Here is a 20,424-nt window from a genome sequence, read left to right on the forward strand (position 1 = left end):
GCGGACGTTGTTCCTCCGGGAATGCGCCTCCAAGTCCTCATTTTTTTCCGCAATGACTTTGAGTAGTCGATCCATCTGCGATATTTTAGTTGCGCCGATCCCGGCCCCATCCTCCTGCTCCGAAATCCGACCCTCCGCCTCCTTCAGCCGCTCCCCGTGCTGATCCAGCCGGTGCACCACCGCTTCCAGCCGAGTATTCATATTATCGATCTTGGCGTCAATGGAGGTTAAACTCCGCTGCCTACCCATGAGCAGGGACTTCCAGTCCAGTTCCTCCTCCTCGCTGGGACCCGGTTCCCCTCCATCCGCAGTCTGGGTGCACGTTTTTTTCTTTGGGGGGTTGAAATGCAGTGTCGATTGTTTCGCGTCCGGTTTGCCCATTGTGTCTTCAGACGCCAAAATCAGTCCGTGCGGGGAGCGTGTTGTTCAAATCACGCAATTGGCGCCAGACCCAAGGGCCAGACCACGGGCCTCACACCCCCCCCGCTCCGCACCTCTCTTCCGCTCCAGTTCCAACGGGGCCACCCACGGGGCCGTCTCCCAATGGCTGTCGATAGTGTTCCGCCCGGATGTCCAGCTAGAGGCCCAACTCTGTCCAGTGGCAAGCAGGAGTCGCAGCACCCCCCGCGCTACTCCAGCCACAGCGCCAGTCAGTCACGCACCTGCAGGACCGAGCAGATGACCGAAGAGGCACCCACCGGGCCAGTTCCCAGCGCCTCCCGCCAGCAAGGAAATCCCGAAGGGGCTGATCCAGCCAGACCCAGCCACTCTCCAGCTCCAGGCGCACCTCCAGCGCCTCACAGATGGCGTCCAGGCGTGGGATTCTGCCGCTCCTGTCCTCCCGAGCGCCGACAAGGTAGGCGGAGATACCAGAGAGCGCGTCTCCAGCCCCCTCGGCCCCGCGAGCTTCAAAGCAGGCCTCCAGCACACCCGCCGGCCCCAGTAGCAGCAGCCCTCGTCTCCCGAGCGGAGGGGGGGGGTCACTCCTCCACGAGCAACCAGGGGGGGGGGACAAAGCCGACAGCGGCCCCAAGGTGGCACCAACCCCGTGGCCCAGCAGGCCCCGAGGATCCCCGGCAGAAGGTAGCACCGGTAGCCGCTTCGCCCCTCTCACCAAGCCTCCCCCGGCGATTTCGCAAGCCGATCTCTCCGCCTCCAGGTCTCCGCTCCTCTTCAAACTGACACCGGACAGTCTCAGAGTACTGCGCCACTCGTCAATGTGTTTAGTTCACCATTAACTGGCCGGGAGGATGGTGCTGCAGGATGAACATTTGCCTGGCTGGCTGGAGCCTCACAGAAGTGCGGCCATGATGGTCCAGCGCCACCTAGCGCCCCCGCCAGTCCTGTATTGTTGGTTTGTTGCCCCTGCCCCCCTTTACACTGCCCTCCATAGTCTGTTGTGCTGCCACTGCCCTTCCTGCCTGCCCAGTGTGGTCAAATTGTTGCCTCTGCACTCTCCTACCTTCCTTCAATTTTCAGAGTCCGTGCCCCTGGCCTCTGCCTCTCAACAGTATCCCAATGAACAACTAGATTGCTAACATTTTATATTTATTACAAAAGTGTGGAACGCCTGACGTCATCTTGATGTAATCAAAACTGTAATACCTATAGTATTTCCTTTAGAAATTACATATATGAGAGGGTCTTATTTGCATCAAAATTATGGTTACTGCTCTAAAAAACTAAAATGAGGACATATTTTCTGAGTTTTCAAATAGCGACAAAGAAGTTTTAAATTATTTGCAATCTTTATGTTTTTTTATCCAGTTGACCACTTGATTAAATGTTGCACCTTGGCGAGAGGATGTGGTGTTACTTCCAGAGCTGCAGACTTTGCAACTGGGGAACCAGGTTGGAGTTTCTGCTTCAGCTCAACATTCTGTGATTGTGGTCAAATCACTTAATCTCCCCATGTCTACAACCAAAATGAATTTGATCTTGTGTGATGTAACCAATGCTCATGAAAAGCATTCCAATACCCGACACGTCTGCACTATATAAAACTGCAAATACACAAAAAATAAGTGTTTTGCACACTTCTGTCATTGGGCTACATCTGGGTGATATTTGTGCTGCATTTAGGCTCTTTTGTGTCTGGTGGCCATCTTGGGAGATTTATTTGTTATGAAGTTTCCTAATTTCCTCATTTACTGCAGTCTCCTCAGTGGGAATACTTTCAGTTTTTTATTTTGGTTCCATCAAGAAGGCATTCAGATGTGTCACACATTTGCCATAAATTCTGAATGTTAGCACTCTAGTTGCTCATTAGATCACTGTAGTAAAGCTACTGCTCACCACGGAAGTCTGCTGCTGGTATTAAAAGTGCATGTTTCAGTCTGCATATCAGAATTTTTTTATGAAATAGAAGAGGATTTGAGAAGTCACTCAAAATGTGCCCTAAATTTTTCTTTCTTCAGCACTAATCATAATTTCTATGGCAAAATGAACCCCCTCATTGTGTTCCTTTTTAAATTAAATGTTTTAAGTGTTACCAGTTTTTTCCAATCAAGATGGCTTCAGGTGTGCCATACTTTTGTCATAAGTAAGACAGTAAGCGCTCTAGTTGTTCTTAAGAACACTCTGGGACATTCTGTCATTAGGCTATACTTGGGCTACATCTGGGTGATATTTGGGCTACATTTGGGCTCTTTTGTCTCTGGTGGCCATCTTGGGAGATTTATTTGTTATGAAGTTTCCTAATTTCCTCATTTACTGCAGTCTCCTCAGTGGGAATACTTTCAGTTTTTTATTTTGGTTCCATCAAGAAGGCCTTCAGATGTGTCACACATTTGCCATAAATTCTGAATGTTAGCACTCTAGTTGCTCATTAGATCACTGTAGTAAAACTACTGCTCACCAGGGAAGTCTGCTGCTGGTATTCAAAGTGCATGTCTCAGTCTGCATGTCAGAATTTGTTTATGAAATAGAAGAGGATTTGAGAAGTCAAAATGTGCCCTAATTTTTCTTTCTGCAGAACTAATCATAATTTCTATGGCAAAATGAACCCCCTCATTTTGTTCCTTTGTAAATTAAATGTTTTAAGTGTTACCACTTTATTCCAATCAAGATGGCTTCAGGTGTGCCATACTTTTGTCATAAGTAAGACTGTTAGCGCTCTAGTTGTTCGTTAGAACACTCTGGCACATTCTGTCATTGGGCTATACTTGGGCTACATCTGGGTGATATTTGGGCTACATTTGGGCTCTTTTGTCTCTGGTGGCCATCTTGGGAGATTTATTTGTTATGAAGTTTCCTAATTTCCTCATTTACTGCAGTCTCCTCAGTGGGAATACTTTCAGTTTTTTATTTTGGTTCCATCAAGAAGGCATTCAGATGTGTCACACATTTGCCATAAATTCTGAATGTTAGCACTCTAGTTGCTCATTAGATCACTGTAGTAAAGCCACTGCTCACCAGGGAAGTCTGCTGCTGGTATTCAAAGTGCATGTTTCAGTCTGCACGTCAGAATTTGTTTATGAAATAGAAGAGTATTTGAGAAGTTAAAATGTGCCCTAATTTTTCTTTCTGCAGAACTAATCATCATTTCTATGGCAAAGTGAATCCCCTCATTGTGTTCGTTTGTAAATTAAATGTTTTAAGTGTTACCACTTTATTCCATTCAAGATGGCTTCAGGTGTGCCATACTTTTGTCATAAGTAAGACAGTAAGCGCTCTAGTTGTTCTTAAGAACACTCTGGGACATTCTGTCATTGGGCTATACTTGGGCTACATCTGGGTGATATTTGGGCTACATTTGGGCTCTTTTGTCTCTGGTGGCAATTTTGGGAGACTTATTTGTTATGATGTTTCCTAATTTCCTCATTTACTACAGTCTCCTCAGTAGGAAATACTTTCAGTTTTTTACTTTGATTCCATCAAGAAGGTATTCAGCTATGTCACACATTTGCCATAAATTCAGAATGTTAGCACTCTAGTTGCTTATTAGATCACTCTAGTAAAGCTACTGCTCACCAGGGAAGTCCGCTGCTGGTATTGAAAGTGCATGTTTCAGTCTGCATGTCAGAATTTTTTAATGAAATAGAAGAGGATTTGAGAGGTCACTCAAAATGTGCCCTAATTTTTCTTTCTGCAGCACTAATGATACTTTCTATGGCAAAATGAACCCCCTCATTTTGTTCCTTTTTAAATTAAATATTTTAAGAATTACCACTTTATTACAACCAAGATGGCTTCAGGTGTGCCATACGTTTGTCATAAGTAGGACTGTTAGCGCTCTAGTTGTTCTTTAGAACACTCTGGGAAGCTGCAGTAGAACACAAAGGAATCAACTGACAGTCTCTGGCCTTGTTGGATGTACATGTTTTACTGAGAATGTCAGACTTCATTCTCACATGACTGAGAAAGATAATGTGAATTTACAGAAAATATGCTCTCAGTTAGCTTATAGATTACCTTCCAAACCTCTGTGGGAAAAGCATGAGAAAATAGTTTTCTCTCAAACATGATTCATGATATCACAGCAGAAGGCTTTTTCACATGGTAAAATCACCTTAGAACACACCACAATTCCTAAAATGAGTATGGTACCATCAACAAATGATTTATAATGTAACTAAAGTCTTAAAACCTTCTATTAACTGCAATGCTTTTTAATGAGGTGCTATCATGTATATTGGTCCCAAGACGGCTGCCAACACTTCTTGGATGAAGTACTGACAGCCAATCAGATCTCACGATGAGATGTGTGGTTAGGCTCCGCCCAGATATATATGTGATTTTACTTCTGATTTTCTGAGGAACTACTGAACGGATTTACACCATTTAAGCAAAAGGCACATGCCTGACCTGAGGACTACCTCTTTGCCAAATTTCAAGTAATTCTGTTCAGCCGTTCGGGCTGTACCTTCGACTGAAGGTCCTATGGGAAAATGCATGGGGAAAACGTGTTTTGGGACCCCCCTTTTTTCTCAGCCCCCGCTTGACGAATCACCCCGAGACTTTCAGGGTTGGAGCTGAGCGGAGCGCCCCATTAGTTTTGAAAATTTCACGAAGATAAGTCAACCGGCACCAATGTTATTCAAAATAGAATTTTCAGATTTCCTATGGGAACTCGGTCCTAACTATAACTATCTACTGGCTACCGCCAGTAGATAATATATATATATATATATATATGTTTATTGCTTGATGCATATGGTCAGATCAACTCACTATTTCTACTCTACTGGGACTAGAAAGTCAAACCCTGACACAGGCACCCGTTAGATGGATTTAGGTATGTGTAACTCCACTGCAGTGCCCAACTCATCTTCTCAAGTGGAAAGACCTTCTTTTGTCAAGCTATTCTAGAGTTACCACACAAACACCTCAACTAGCCTTCTTTTATGGTCAGAGGCAGTGGTTGCATCTGCTCATTATTACACCCTGGCTGTCCTCCATGTTATGCAGGTTTGTAGAGCGCACTATCATCCAGGGGGGGGGAGGGGGGGTATTATGGTGCTGAGCAGGAGTGAGTCTAACACCCAGGGCCTAGCGGGACTACTCGAAAAGCCAGATCTTCAGCTTCCTGCAGAATTCAAGAAGTGAGGAGTTGGCTCTTATGTGTAGTGACAGGTTGTCCCACACTTTAGGAGTGATGTAGGAGAACACTCGACCACCAGATCTGGTTTCTGTATGTGTGGGGTGTGTGAAAGTAGGAGTCTGACAAGCAGAGGAGCCTGGAAGGTTTGTGAACGCAGATGCGGTTGTTGAGCTATGCTGGGCCAGGGTTATGTAGTGCCTTGAAGTGTGGGTGAGGAGTTTGTATTGTGCTGGTTTGTGAATGGGGGGCCAGTGGAGCTCCTTCAGGTGTGGTGTGATGTGTGAGGGGCATTGGAGGTTCAGAGTGATTCTGGTTGCCAAGTTCTGAATGGACTGCAAACTTCTGGTGAGGTTTTTATTGCTCCAAGCACAGAGGGTCGATCTTAAAGTAACCACCATTTGCTCTATGGCGGCAACACCAGGTACAAGGCCGGAAGATACTTATTATTGGAAATGGGTATTTCTGTCAACTGGTGGGGGTACCATTGTTTTTTAGATTCTTCTTTTTTTTCTTTCCCTTTGTCACTAACTTCAAGCAATTATATCCCTGATCGCACCCACATTAATTGTGTAAATCTATCTTTCCAAGTCACATGTCTTTAGGAGATTATTATCTCTGCTCCTGTTGAATTATTTATTGGTAGGACTTGTACATCTGCCATTTTGGAAAAGGTGTTTCTATTCTATTGCGATACATAAATAACATGATTACCAGTTAGTAAAGGGCTGCAAGCCAAGGGCAGACTCCAGGACAAAGCAAGACTGGGCCACTGCTTATGGTTCTGCTTTAAAGAAACAAGCCCTGCTTCTTTGCTGAAGGCAGAGGTTGCAGTCTGTCCATTTGCCATATGCGCTGCCCTTATCTCTGCTGCACACCACACAATTAATGCTACAAATTCAGAACACAAGCTACTAGAGGGCTTGAGCTATATTCTGGAAGCTTGCCACTGTAGAGTGCTACAGGAAATGCTGTAGCACAATATACTAATTGCATGGACAGTAATGCACATTCAAAACACAACATTTAAATTGTATTCATTTAACTACTCTTAGTACCATCAATCAATCAGGATTTATTAAGCGCGGCTAATCACCTGATAGGGTATCCAGGTGCTTGCAGGTCCAGGAGGCTTATTTGAACAGCCCGGTCTTAAGGGCCATTCAAAATTCCAGAAGTTAAATGACCATTTAAAAGAACCAGTCTAGCTTATCATCCCCTCAATGAGGGTGGGCTTTTGATCCCTCATCTAAAGCTCTATTACTTTGCATCTCAGCTTGGATATATGGTGCATGGCATTGCCAAGCTACAGAGAAACATTGGTGCTTTTTGGACCAGTGTTGCAGGTATCCATATCTGGAAAGTTCCCTGGCTGGCTAAGAAATATAAACCGTGGGGCATATACTCCTCTCCCGTTGTCAGGGCCAATGTCGAGGCTTGGGATAGAGTGGGGACCCAAAAGAGCCTTCCTACTTTTCCCGATGTGTCCAATATTTTGAAACCCACAATTCGCACCAGCAAAATTGGGCACAGAGTATATAGAATGGCCAACTGCAAACAAACAGGAGACCTTTATATGACAGATGGTATTTAGTCCTTTGACCTTCTGAAGCAAAACTATGTGAGAAGAACCACATGCATTACCAGATTCGACACTGGATCACCCAACCTTCGGTTAAGCCACACATCAGCAGACCACTCACCCAATTCAAGAAATGGATTGTGACAAAACAGGACTATAGGAGTCTAATTTCCGATACTTACAAGTTCTTATGGAAAAAGACAGAAGAGTTGGGAGGAGGAACTGGATCGCTCTCTCGTAGACAAAGAATGGGCAGATATCTTTGTTAGGGCTGGAATCTCCACAAAGAGCAATTCCTACAGAGGCACTCCTAAAATCTACACAATATTGTTTTTTTTATACACCAGCCCGAGTTCAGAAATGGTACACCTGGAGGGCTCCTGCATATTAGAGGAACAGCTGGGGGTGGAGGGGTAGGCGCACTCACTGATCTATTATAGAGATGCCCCAAGTTACATCGGTACTGGCAAGAGGAGCTGAATAACAGGAATAATATCTTCAACACAGAGATCCCTCAGTTTCCAGCCTACACCTTATTGGGTCTCCCAACAGTTATCCGCTACGTTCCGGTAGAAGTAAAGCAATCACTAGGGTATGGACTAACTTCCACAGATGCATGACAAGCGTCACCGACTGGATGAAGAACAACTGCCTGCAGCTGAATACGGACAAGACAGAAGTACTGATCTTCGGCAGCAACACATGGAACAACTCCTGGTGGCCATCAGACCTAGAACCCGCACCAACTCCCTCCGACCACCTCAGGAATCTCGGAATCATAATTGTCAACAAGGTCACCATGAAATCACAGATCAATGCCATCTCAACCACCTGCTTCCTCACCCTGTGCATGCTACGCAAGATCTTCAAGCTGCTACCCCTGCATACGAGATTCACTGAGACACAGGACCTCATCACCAACCGACTGGAATATGGTAAAGCTCCCTACGTAGAAATAGCTGCACATCTCCTACAGAGACTTCAATCCATCCAGAAAGACGCAGCCAGGCTCATTCTCGACTTTCCCAGACGAGCCCACATCATGCCCCATCTCAGGCAACTCCACTGCCTCCCCTATGCAATGCCAATTCAGTCTGCAGACCCACGCACATAAGGATGAAAACAATCAAGGACCCGCCTACATTAATCACTGCCTGAACTTCCACCAACCGTCCAGAAGACTACGCTCCGTCACCCTATCACTTGCCCACACTCCCCGCATCTTACGAAGCAGAAGTGAAGGATGCTCCTTCTCTCACATCGCAGCAAAGACCTGGAACAGCCTCCCCATGCAACTCCAGACCATCACCTCACTTCCGGAATTTCAAATGTCCCTCAAGACCTGGTTGTTCGAATGAGCCTCCAGGATCTGCAAGCGCCTGGATATCTTATCAGGCATTTAGCCGCGCTTCATAAATCTTGATTGATAATTGATTGTGCATGGTCAGGCATGCAATCACTGCACTATGAGGAAAGGAAATGGCACCGGAATATGTGGCTTGGCTCATCAGGTTCTGGGAGCTTCTGGGTATGGAGAAGTGGTCAGCAAATCTAGAAAGAAAAGAGCACCAGTTTGAGGACAATGTATTGAGTTCCTGTCCTCTGAATTCAGGAATCTTACTTGCCATAGATATCTCAGAGTACTTCGTATTACACCACCCAGTGGTCTAGCTAAATTGCCATGGTCCTTAGTGCACGCAATGTAACTGGGAGCCATCATTAGGTTGACATCTCAGTCTGTCAGCTACCTCTGACATTCCTCAATCTCCTTTGACAGAGTCTGTAGCTGCCATATCAAAACTCACTCCCTTTCTCATGCACACACTACTGTATTTCCACTCCCTGCACTGCATTTCTGAAACTGAAAGCTGTAACACAGAAAGACCCTTATAAAGTGCATGCACAGAGAGACATAACTTGCAGGGACCTCACACTGCTGCCCTCACTTAGGCACAGTGCTCATGCTGCAGTCGCACAAGCATATGCCTCACTCTGCAGGGTAAGTGGTCTACAAGTTAAAAGTTGTGCCTGTGTGAGTGCACTCATGAAGGAAAATGTTAATCCTCATTCATGCATGCACATCCTTCACAATGCATTCGCAAAACATGGTTCCTATCCTGCCCTTACGCAAGCACATTGCTCACACCCAGGTACACCACTCACTAGGAAGGAGCAGAGTTTAGACAGATGATGGCATAAGAGACACTAGTTGAGTATCTGGTACATCGTCCTCTAGTGAATTTCAAAGCTCTTGAAGTAAGCTACACTGAAGCCTGAATGTCGACTGAGGTTATCTAGTCTCCCATCAGCCACACTTGGACAAGCACTACAGATTATGTGAGTCTGATATTTTCGGACTTTTGTGGGGAAGAGTCTTGGCATTAGAAACAAATCCCACTTGCCTTCTAAAAAACATTGTTGTGGTATTCTTTGTAGTACAAACATATACTAAAATAAAGAAAAAATATCTCAACTAGATGTGGAGGGCATGTGCTCCAATAAAAAAACATTTACATGTAAAGCTTCACACTCGTCTACCATCTTGAAACAGTAAAAAATGATAGGGTACACAGACTACTGTTTCAAGATGGTGACATGGCTTTGAAGCTTGCAGCAGTGATTCCTGGTGCTCTGCATAAGAAAGTTGTGGTCCAATAGCAATGGCAGCGGGCTGCTGGTACTCTCATTACTCAATTAGCATCAGTCTGCATTTGCAGGTGAGCTGCTTGGGGACGAACTAAAGGAAATATCCCCTGAGGTCCCAGCTTTTCTAACTACAGAGTAAGCAGGCAAAACACTGTTACTCAGACTACCTGACATCCTAAAGACCAGTGGCTGGCTACTAGGCAGAGCCAAACATTGCAACAATGCCCCAGGCTGAAGAGCGCTGAACTACTGCCTAATAGATAGAGCACTGGGAGTCCTTGGCTGAGACACATAAGACATACTGCACTGGCCATGAGCATCACAATCTTCTCTGAAAGACACGGAACACATGCAGGACCAGTGCAAGTTTCCTTTACAGTCATGGAACAAGTGTGGCACTGCAGTTACAGACATGGAACAATTATGCTTTTGCAGGGCCAGTCAGCTCAAGCTTCCCTCAAAGACATAGAACATATGTGGTACTGCAGGGCCAGTGCAAGCGTCATCCAAAGACATGGAACAAGACGAACAAGTTACTTACCTTTGGTAACGATATATCTGTAAGAAACATTAGTAGTGATAGATTTCTAACCTTAGAACTACCCCCAGGCATCAGACTGGATCCGGAAAGTTTTAGTCAGCAGTACCCCTGCGCGTCGGTAGGTGAAGTCATGCGGCTCCGCATCTGTCACTGGCTTTGTGATCGCCGAGATCACGTCGCAGGTGCTACTTAGATGCCGCCCACGCGCGCTGACGTCAGTTCTGTACATGACTTTCCGCGCCAGGAACACAGAGCCATGCAAGATACTGACCACTGGTGCATTGAAACTAGGGCCCTGAAAGGGATGACCTTAACCCTAGAAATCAGTTCGCAGAACGGGGAGGATGGGTGGGGCGGTAAGGAATCTATCACTACTAATGTTTCTTACAGATATATCGTTACAGAAGGTAATTAACTTGTTCATCTGAAAGAAACACATGGTGATAGATTCCTTACCTTAGAATAGATACCCCAGCAATACCAACCCCGGTGGTGGGTCTGCGAACCAACATCACACCAGAAAGTCCTGTAGAACAGAACAGCCAAAGTAGCCGTCTCTCCGGTCTTGGCTGTCCAGGCAATAATGCTTAGTAAACGTGTGCAGCGAGGCCCACGTGGCTGCCTGACAGATGTCTTGCAGGGGGACAACATGTCCCAATGCAGCAGTGGCTGAAGTTGCTCTAGTGGAATGAGCACACAGCCCCACCGGAGGCTCTTTCTTAGCCAAAGAGTAACAGGCTTTGATACACAAGACGACCCAGCGGGAGATGGTCCTCTTGTGAACCGCCTGACCTTTCTTGGTGCCAACGTAGCCAACAAAGAGTTGCTCATACACCCGGAACTGTTGTGTGCGGTTGAGATAAAATGAGAGCGCATGTTTTCGGTCCAGATGGCGGAGCCTCTCTTCCTCTCTGGAAGGATTAGGAGGCAGAAAGAAGGTGGGCAAGGTAATAGTCTGCCCAATGTGAAAGGCCGTAACAACTTTTGGCAAAAAGGAAGGACGGGGCCTGAGCACAACCTTGTCCGGATGGACCGAGAGAAAAGGAGGTTTACAAGAAAGAGCCTGGAGCTCACTCACTCGCCTAGCGGAAGTGATGGCAACCAGGAAAGCAGTCTTCAAGGTCAAAAGATGAAGAGGACAGTTGTGAAGGTGCTCGAAAGGAGCACACATAAGATAAGAGTAAGAACCGAATTCAAGCCCCACTGTGGCATCACAAACGGTATAGGAGGGAAAAGGTGTGTAATGCCTTTGAGAAATCGATTTACAACCGGGGACTTGAAAAGAGAGGGCTGATCAGGGAGCCTGAGAAAGGCCGAAAGATAACCTTTGATAGTGCCCAGAGCAGAGCCCTGCCGGGCCAAAGAAAGAAGGAACAAAAGGATCTCAGAAAGAGGGGCAGAAAGGGGATCCACAGCCTTTGCTGTGCATCATGTCACAAATTTGTTCCACCTGCAGGCGTATACCACCTTAGTGGAGGGACGCCTGGCTGCCAGAATGACATCACAAACTTCAGGAGGCAAGTCGAAAGGAATAAACTGCCACCGCTCAATCTCCACGCAAAGAGGTGGAGGCTGGACAGGTTCGGGTAGAGGACCGTCCCCTGCTGCTGCGACAGAAGATCCTCCCGAAGAGGCAGTCAGATCGGGGGATCGATGCTTATATTGAGTAGCTCGGGATACCATACTCTTCGAGCCCAGTCCGGAGCCACAAGGATGAATTGGGCCCGGTCGTGCCTTATCTTCTTCAGCACTCTGAGCAGAAGTGGTATAGGCGGAAAGGCGTACAACAGACCGCAACTCCACTCGCGACGAAAAGCGTCGCCGAGCGACTGCCGCCTTGGAAATTCCAACGCGCAGAACTGATGACATTGCGCGTTCTCTTCGGTGGCGATCACATCTAACCAAGGCTCTCCCCACTGCTGAAATAGACCTTGCTCCACCTCCGAGTGAAGGCGCCATTCGTGATCCATCATGCACCTGCGGCTGAGTTTGTCCGCCTTGGCGTTTAGAGAACCTGCCAGGTGTTGAACCACCAGGAAAATGCCCTGATGTTCCAGCCATGTCCAGAGGCGCAGAGCCTCCTGACAGAGGGTTCACAACCCCAACCCGCCTTGCTTGTTGCAGTACCACATGGCGGTGGAGTTGATTGTGAACACTTGCACTACTCTCCCCTTGACAGAGGGAAGGAATGCCTTTTGTGCAAGTCGGATCGGCCGAAGCTCCAGAAGGTTGATCTAGAGCTTGGACTCCGCTGGAGACCAGAAGCCTCTGATCTCCGCCTCTCCCATGTGGCCGCCCCATCCCAGGAGGGACGCATCCATCATCACTGTAAACTCCGGTTGGGGAAGGGAGAGAGATCTGCTGTCGACCCAATGCCGTGAGCCATCACTGGAACTGTCGTGCAGTGCCCTCCGAGATCTGGATGTGATGGGACAGGATCCCCGGATGCTGCGTCCACTGGAACTTCAGGTCCCACTGCAGAGCCCGCATATGCCATCTGGCATGATTGATCAGCAGGATGCAGGAGGCCATGAGGCCCAGCAGCCTCAGGGTCACTCTGACCGAAACCCGGGACAAGGGCTGAAAGATAGGAATCAGAGCCCGAATATTCCGGACACGCTGTTCGGGAGGATAGACCCGAAACTGCGCCGTGTTCAGAACCGCTCCGATGAAGAGGAGCTTCTGAGAAGGAATCAGGTGTGACTTCGGCACATTGATGGAGAACCCCAGCAAATGCAGGAGGTCGGCAGTAGTCTGGAGTGGGGAGACGACTGTCTGGGGCAAGCCCGCCTTCAACAACCAGTCCTCGAGATAGGGGAGGACTGAAACCCCTGATCTGCGCAGATGAGCTGCGACCACCGCCATCACTTTCGTGAACACCCGAGGGGCGCTGGTAAGGCCAAAAAGGCGCACGGTGAACTAAACGTGCTCGTGGCCTACCGTGAACCGCAGGTAGCATCGGTGGGCCCGCAGGACCGGGATGTGTAAGTAAGCATCCTGCAAGTCCAGCGCTACCATCCAGTCTTGTGGATCGAGAGCAGAGAAGACCTGAGCCAAAATGAGCATCTTGAACTTCTCTTTGCGGAGGAAGTGATTGACGTTCTGGAGGTCTAAGATAGGACACAGGCCCTTGTCCTTTTTTGGCACCAGACAGTAGTGGGAATAACAACCACGACCTACTTCTGGTGTTGCAACGCGCTCGATGGCCCCCTTGGCCAAGAGGGCCGCAACTTTCTGCTGAAGAAGCACCAAGTGATCCCCCGACATGCGGTAGTTCCGAGGTGGCATGGCTGGAGGAGTAGTCTCTAAGGGGAGGGAGTAGCCCCATCGGACTATCTCTAAAACCCACCTGCCCGATGTGATGGTGCGTCAGTGGGAGGTGGGGGGGGGGCTGATGGCGAAGCCTGCCGCCCACTGGCGTTTCATGGGCCTAAAACGAATCATGAACTTAGCTGCGTCTCTCCCCTTTGCAACAGCCTGGAAAAGAGCTGTCCGGTCCTCCTCTGGACACTAAGGCAGCACTTGCACCAACGTATCCCACAGAGAGTGGGAGTAACGGCCCAAGAGGCATGCGGTGTTCACGGACCGCAGCGCAGAACTGGCGGGAGAAAAAGTCTTCTTTTCAAACTGATCCAGTTTCTTGGTTTCCCTATCCGGTGGTGCGGAAGGGAAGGCGGTTGGAGAAGCAGAGGCTTGGACAACCATCTCTCGGGGTGGGGTGTTGGGAGAGGAAAATGGGGTCACCCGGAGCCGGGCGATGGCGTCGGGCTACGTTCCTATTCACAGGAGCCCCTGTGGTGGGCCTGGACCAGGTGCCCAAAAGAAGGTCAGAAAGTGCTTTGTTGAAGGGGAGCAGCGGCGCCGCAGAAGTAGCTGCTGGCTGAAGCACTTCTGTCAGGAGGTTAGTCCTGATGGCCACAGTAGGGAGCACGTGGTGTAGAGCCTCGGCCACCCTACACAACAACACAGCATAACTAGCGCCCTCCTCCGTAGCCACGGTAGGAGGAGACAGCATGCCAAGGTCTGGTGAGGTATCCAGACCACTGGCTTTCCCAACTCCTCTGCCCAGTCCTGTTCATACTCACAATCAGCCGCAAGAGGATCCTCAGACGCCTCACAGTCCTCCCCTTCCTCCTCAGATGGTTCCACAGGCCTAAAATAAGGAGCAAGGACATGGGGATAGAAATCCCCGAGCAACGCCGAAAACGGCATCGATCGACGCTGTGTCCCCTTCGGGGCTGAAACCGGGTTCGACGTCGTCCCGAGAAGCGGGCGACATCGGAAGTGGTGCCTGTGGGGTCGACGTCAGAGGAGGTGTTATGCGGTCAACCAGCATTGACCGGGATCCAGTACTGGATCCATGGAGGTCCTGCGGTGCTGGGGCCGGAACCAGCAGCGACGCTGGGGCCGGAGACAACGGCGATGAAATGCGAGGAACCCCAGTCAGGACCGCTGTTGCAGGGATTCTGCTTATTCGCAGAACTATGCGCAGGAACCCAGGCCCTCAGTGAATTGCGGTGTACCAAAAACTCACCTCAGAACCCAGAACCCCTATCCGGCCAGCATCAGTGTCCCATTCGTTATCCGAGGTTTAGCTCGGCGGTCCCAATGTATAGACAACCCAGAACAAGCGACTTAGTATATTTCTCAGGAATGGTGGGAATCAGAAATACCTTTTCGTAATTATTCTCGTACCAGTCCACAACAGAATAAACAGAGACACGGTAAAAGTTTAAAGAGTTTATTTTATAAACCTCGTGTCCAAAGATGCAGCAGTTTGGCTAACATTAGCAGACAAACGATTAAAATTAAAACCATCAGCATAGTTACAATACCATAGAAAATGAAAGGAGCAATCATAATAAAATGACAGTGGCTCTAGGCCACCTTCCTTTCTCTAACACACTAATAGTATTATTAGACTAATAAAAGGTCTCTAGGCTTGAACGGGGAACCCCATACCGTATAGATCAGCTCAGAGAGTTCACATCACAGGATCAGCTATGCTCTGCTCCTAGGAACGCTCTTCTTCCGAATGTGTTGAAAACATGTAACACCGCAATATTAAAAGCATTCGACTTTCAGGTATTTGCAGCTGCGTGCGTGTTATGGCTAAACTAGTGGGCCGATCAACCTGAACTCAACAACATGCACCGTCTAGCGATCCAGACTGTTTCTGTTACACTGTGTACAGACCAAGGTCGCTATTCACTGTTTAAGATGTTAACAGACAGTTCTCATGTGAAGCAAAGTCGAGTAAGCATTTCTCAATTCTAATAACATGTGACTACAGTGTCGTGTGCAAAAGCGGCAAGATGGCTCTCTAGCAATTAACGCGGTTATGCTAACTCAGCGTTGTACATAGGTAGATAACGATCTTCACTACACCGCGGGGCCCAAAGGCGCACCAGCAGGACCAAACGGCCCAAAGAGGCAAGCCATGGCTGACAGGAACTCCTGTATCTGGGCCGGAGTCGCCGACGGGCCTGGAAAGGGCGGGTAGGCTGGTGGCGACACCACAGGCTCCGCCGGAGCTGCGGGGGAGGCACCATCACACTCTCAGCCACGTCACGCGACCGGCGAGGGGAAGTCGGAGAACGATGAAGTTTCTTCGACTTCTTGTGCTTCGCCTTACCTGACACAGAGTGCGAAGACTTGGATCCCGAAGATTGATGATGATGACTCCACGCACGGTCCCTCGACCTCCCACGGGACTGGGACCTCGACCGGCGTGGAGCCGACTGCCAGGCCTCCAGCAGCTTTCAGGACGATCCCGCAAAGGCTTCGGCACCATGGCCCGGCAGTCGGGGAACAACTTGGGGTCGTGGTCGTGCCCCAGGCAGAAAAGACACACTAGGTGCGGATCCGTCACCGACATCATGCGGTGACAGTCCTCGCAGGACTTAAAACCGGGCATCCTAACTGCACCTGGAGTCGAAGACTCAATGAATAAAAAAGAGAGACAAAAAGCCTCAAAAAGGGAGACAAAAAAAGGACTGGGGGTACCTGCTCTTCCCAGATCTGCACTTGCTGGTACGTAAAAAGAAAGAACTGACGTCAGCGAGCGTGGGCAGCGTCTAGTGCATTCAACGTCATCTCGGCGACCACGACGCAAACGACGGACGCGGAGCCATACAACGCCACCTACTGACGCGTAGGGGTACTGCTGACAAAAACTTTGCTGATCCAGTTTGACGACTGTGGGTAATTCTAAGGTAAGGAATCCATTACTATGTGTTTCTTCCAGATTGGCACTGCAGGGCTAGCGCAAGCTTCCTTCAAAGATGCTGAACATGTGTTGTACTCAGGGCCAGTGCAAGTGTGTTTCAAAGACATGGAGCACATGTGGTACTGCAGGGCCAGGCAATGCAAGCTTCTTTTGTAGAAGTGAGATATCTTATCTGTATCACTGGTGCAGGGCCACTCTTGGTCTACGGGTTCACAAAATGTGGATCGACACTGGAGTGGAACAAAACACAAGTTTATTACATCTGATGAGAGAGTCTGTCGTACAGACACTACAAGTGCCTGAGAGGGAACTGATAAGCATGGTTTCAAACCTATCTTTTATAAATTTTTGGTACAGTAAGACAAGCACAAAAACCCCTTTGTCATTGTCACATAATGCTTACACAACCCCTTTTGGCATTTTTACATAATACGTACATGCTGAACTGTTGAATCCTGATACACCCCTACCCACGTCTTCTTTGTAGATAGACAAGGGAGGTTACAGGTGTTGGTGCACTTTGGCCCTTTGGCAGGGCAGGACTCCTTACTGTGGCACACAAGTATTATCAGTTCAACCAGATTTTCAGTGAACATGTAACTTCTGACAATATGAAAGTCCCCACAGAAACACAAAAATGGGGGCTGGTAGACAAAATGAAAGAGAAGTAGAGGCTAACTTAACAGAATACATTTTTTTCTGTTCAACACTTTCAAAGACATAGAACAAGTGTGGTATTGCATGACTACTGCAAGCTTCCTTCTATGACCTAGAACAAACCTGGCACTGGGAAGCATTATTAACACCCTCCCTTTTATACAATGAACAAGAATCATTTCAGATTTGCTACAAGTGTAAGAAACAGCACTGGGGTGAATGAGTGCAAGCTTGACTCACATGCCCAACAAGAGTTCTACATAACAAAGAGGTATTTCTATTTCTATTTTCTAGATTTGGTAGAGCGCAACAGCTACCCCAGCAATGGGGTGTCCCGGCGCTAGCAACAAGCAAACTCCTACTGAACGGGGGAGGGAAGGCCAAGAACCCTAGAGAGCGGGGAAGAGGTGGGTCTTGATAGCTTTGCGAAAGACTGGGAGACAGTCTATGGAGCGGATGCTGGGGGGGAGATCGTTCCATAGTTTGGGCCCTAGGACACTAAAGGAACGGCCACCAATGCGACTAAGTCTGACTCTGGGAACTGTCAGAAGAAGTTGATTAGAGGAGCGAAGGTCACGGCCAGGGACATAGAGTCGGGCCAGCTTTCGCAACAGAGGGGGATTTCCCTGTTTGACGATCTTGAAGATCGTGATAAGAGCTTTGAATTTCACTCTCTGTTCTACGGGCAGCCAGTGCAGTTTGCGGATGGTGGCTCTGGCTGAGCATCTACGTGGGAGACCGACCAGAGTTCTGGCCGCCGTGTTCTGGATACGTTGGAACCTGGCCGTTTCAGCTTTATTTGCTCCCAATAGAAGGACGTTGGCATAGTCCAGGCGAGACAAGATGGTTGCCTGGATAATTAGCTGGCGAGCTTTAGAGTCAAATAGCCCGAGTATAGGCCGGAGGTTTCTTAGGAGCCCTATACAGGTGGCAGCCACCTTTTTAGTATGTGACTGGAAGCTGAGGTTGGCATCCATCCAAACTCCCAAATTTTTTACACAGTTTTTAGGGGATGGAATGGTGCCAAGGGATGACGGCCACCAGTGCTCATTCCATAGGCAGGTGTTTCGGCCGAGGAGTAGCACCTCGGTTTTCCCGGCGTTAAGCTGGAGGTAGTTGTCCGTCATCCATTGAGCCACTGATGCCATGCCCTCTTTAAACTTGGATGCCGCGGTGGACGGGCTTTCAGAGAGGGTGACGACAAGCTGGGTGTCGTCGGCGTATGAGACCAGCGTGAGTCCCTCACAACCATAGAACACATACCCATCAGGACTGAAAAAAAAAACAGAAGCTTACCTCATGCACTGAACATGCACCTGCAGCAGCAGTCCAAGCCTGTGTGCAAAGATACACAAAAAAATGTGCAGCATTTGGCAGCAGTGTAGGTCCCCTTTGCATGCAGCACAGGTATAAGATGGTTGTCAGCAGTGCAAGCGAAGATATCCTCACATACAAAACAGGTATCACACTGGCAGCAGCATCTGAGCTTGTTTAAGGCAGGGGATTCCCAGAGTAAAGTATAGAGGTGGGTGAGCCACTGAAGGCAGGAGCCAGATGCAGGGCTCTGGTTCACCTTGAGGTCCTCTTGAGGCAAAAATGAGCTGAGCTTTCTTGTGTCTTCTGTCCGCTACCCCCACTCACACCAACCCTCATGAACCAAGAATGAAAGAAAAGCATTAAACTTTGATGTCAAACCGGAGCGAGAAAGGGATACCAAGCTAGTGGCTGAATTACGCAATATACGATACTAAAAAACCTGGGGTCAATCCTGGGTTGGCTACTTGACCAAATTCTGTGATCTTAGGCAATTATTTTATTGTGCCTCCTATTTTTCCATTATCGCATGTAAGAAAACCTTGAAATAGGCAAGGATGTGTGTTGTACAAAAGTCTCTTGTGTTTTACTTAATGGACTATAATGTTGCTCTGTGTAAAATAAGAATATAGCCCACATATCAATCAATCAGTGTTAATAAAGCACCGCTCTTCACTCCTCAGGGTATCCAGGTGCTGAGGTTCCGCTGATCTCAGTCGAAAAGCAAGGTCTCGAGTCCACTTCTTAATTCCGCCAGGGAGAGTGAAGTTCGTAGGTGGAGGGGTAGGTTGTTCCAGGCTTTGGTGGTGAGTTAGGGTGCACATAACAAGTGACTGATGTCCTAAGGAGAAGCGATTGTCAAAGAAATATACATTTTAGAATTTTGAAGACATAGTATATTTTTCTATATTTTTGTTTTTCGCTTTCCATGCCAAATGTTCCCATGGTTCAGTTTGCGCATGGGCTCTTAGAATAGAACCAGGGTGGACTCTTACAGCCAAGACAGGCCCTTAACTCTTCTCACCCTGTTAATTTGTTGGCTTGCCACCTCTACTACAGTACTGTGTATAAAGCTTACTCAAATTCCTCCTCTCTCAGTAGCTCATTCTCAGGAGCAACATCTTGTTTTCCGAGATTCTGTCTGGTACCTAAAGGTTTCAGAAGGATAACTATTCATACAGGAATTCTTAAGGAAGAGTTGTGCATTAGCCACCCAAAGAAATTGTTTAAAGTTACCTGTACATTTTTGTTTAGCACAAAATAAACCAAACATCACTCAAATCATTTGTTTTCACATTTACTGTACTCTGTAATAAGTGTGTCTATGTTCTTTTAGTAACTGCCATCATCTAACCTCCACCAGTCAGGCTGAATGCAGTGATTACTGTGACTGCCTTGTCTTCAGCAGCCACCCAGCATCATGGGCATTACTTCTTCTTTGACGTTTGCTGGCAATAGGCAGCCAGGGTCAAATTGCCCACTCTGCATTTACAAAAGTGAGCAGAGGCACTGCTCGGCCACTCAGTGAGTGCAATGAGTACTTTGCAGTGCCCCTGTAGGTGCCTCTGAAGATTCTGCTACTTGGAGTCCGACTCCTGCTGCTGAGGGATTCACACTGGAGGTAGTAGCAAGCTCCCAGTGCTGTAAGCCTGTGGCCCTAGTAGGCAGTGGAGCTGGAACAATTTTCAGGCTGGAGATGCTGCCATCAATGTTACATCACTGGACTGCATCACACATAGAACAAATGTTGCAAATATGCCAGGCCCATTCAGAAGGAGAGTGCTAAGTGTGTAGTATGTAGCTGGTGTTACATCTAGGAGCACACTGTCAGAAATATATTGCTAAGGCATTGTGTGTTAGCCACTGTCACTTACATACAGTATATTTCCATTAAAATGATCATTACATTTGCAGAT

This window comes from Triturus cristatus, chromosome 11 (genome assembly GCF_964204655.1).
Source record: "Triturus cristatus chromosome 11, aTriCri1.1, whole genome shotgun sequence".
NCBI classification, from domain to species: Eukaryota; Metazoa; Chordata; class Amphibia; order Caudata; family Salamandridae; genus Triturus; species Triturus cristatus.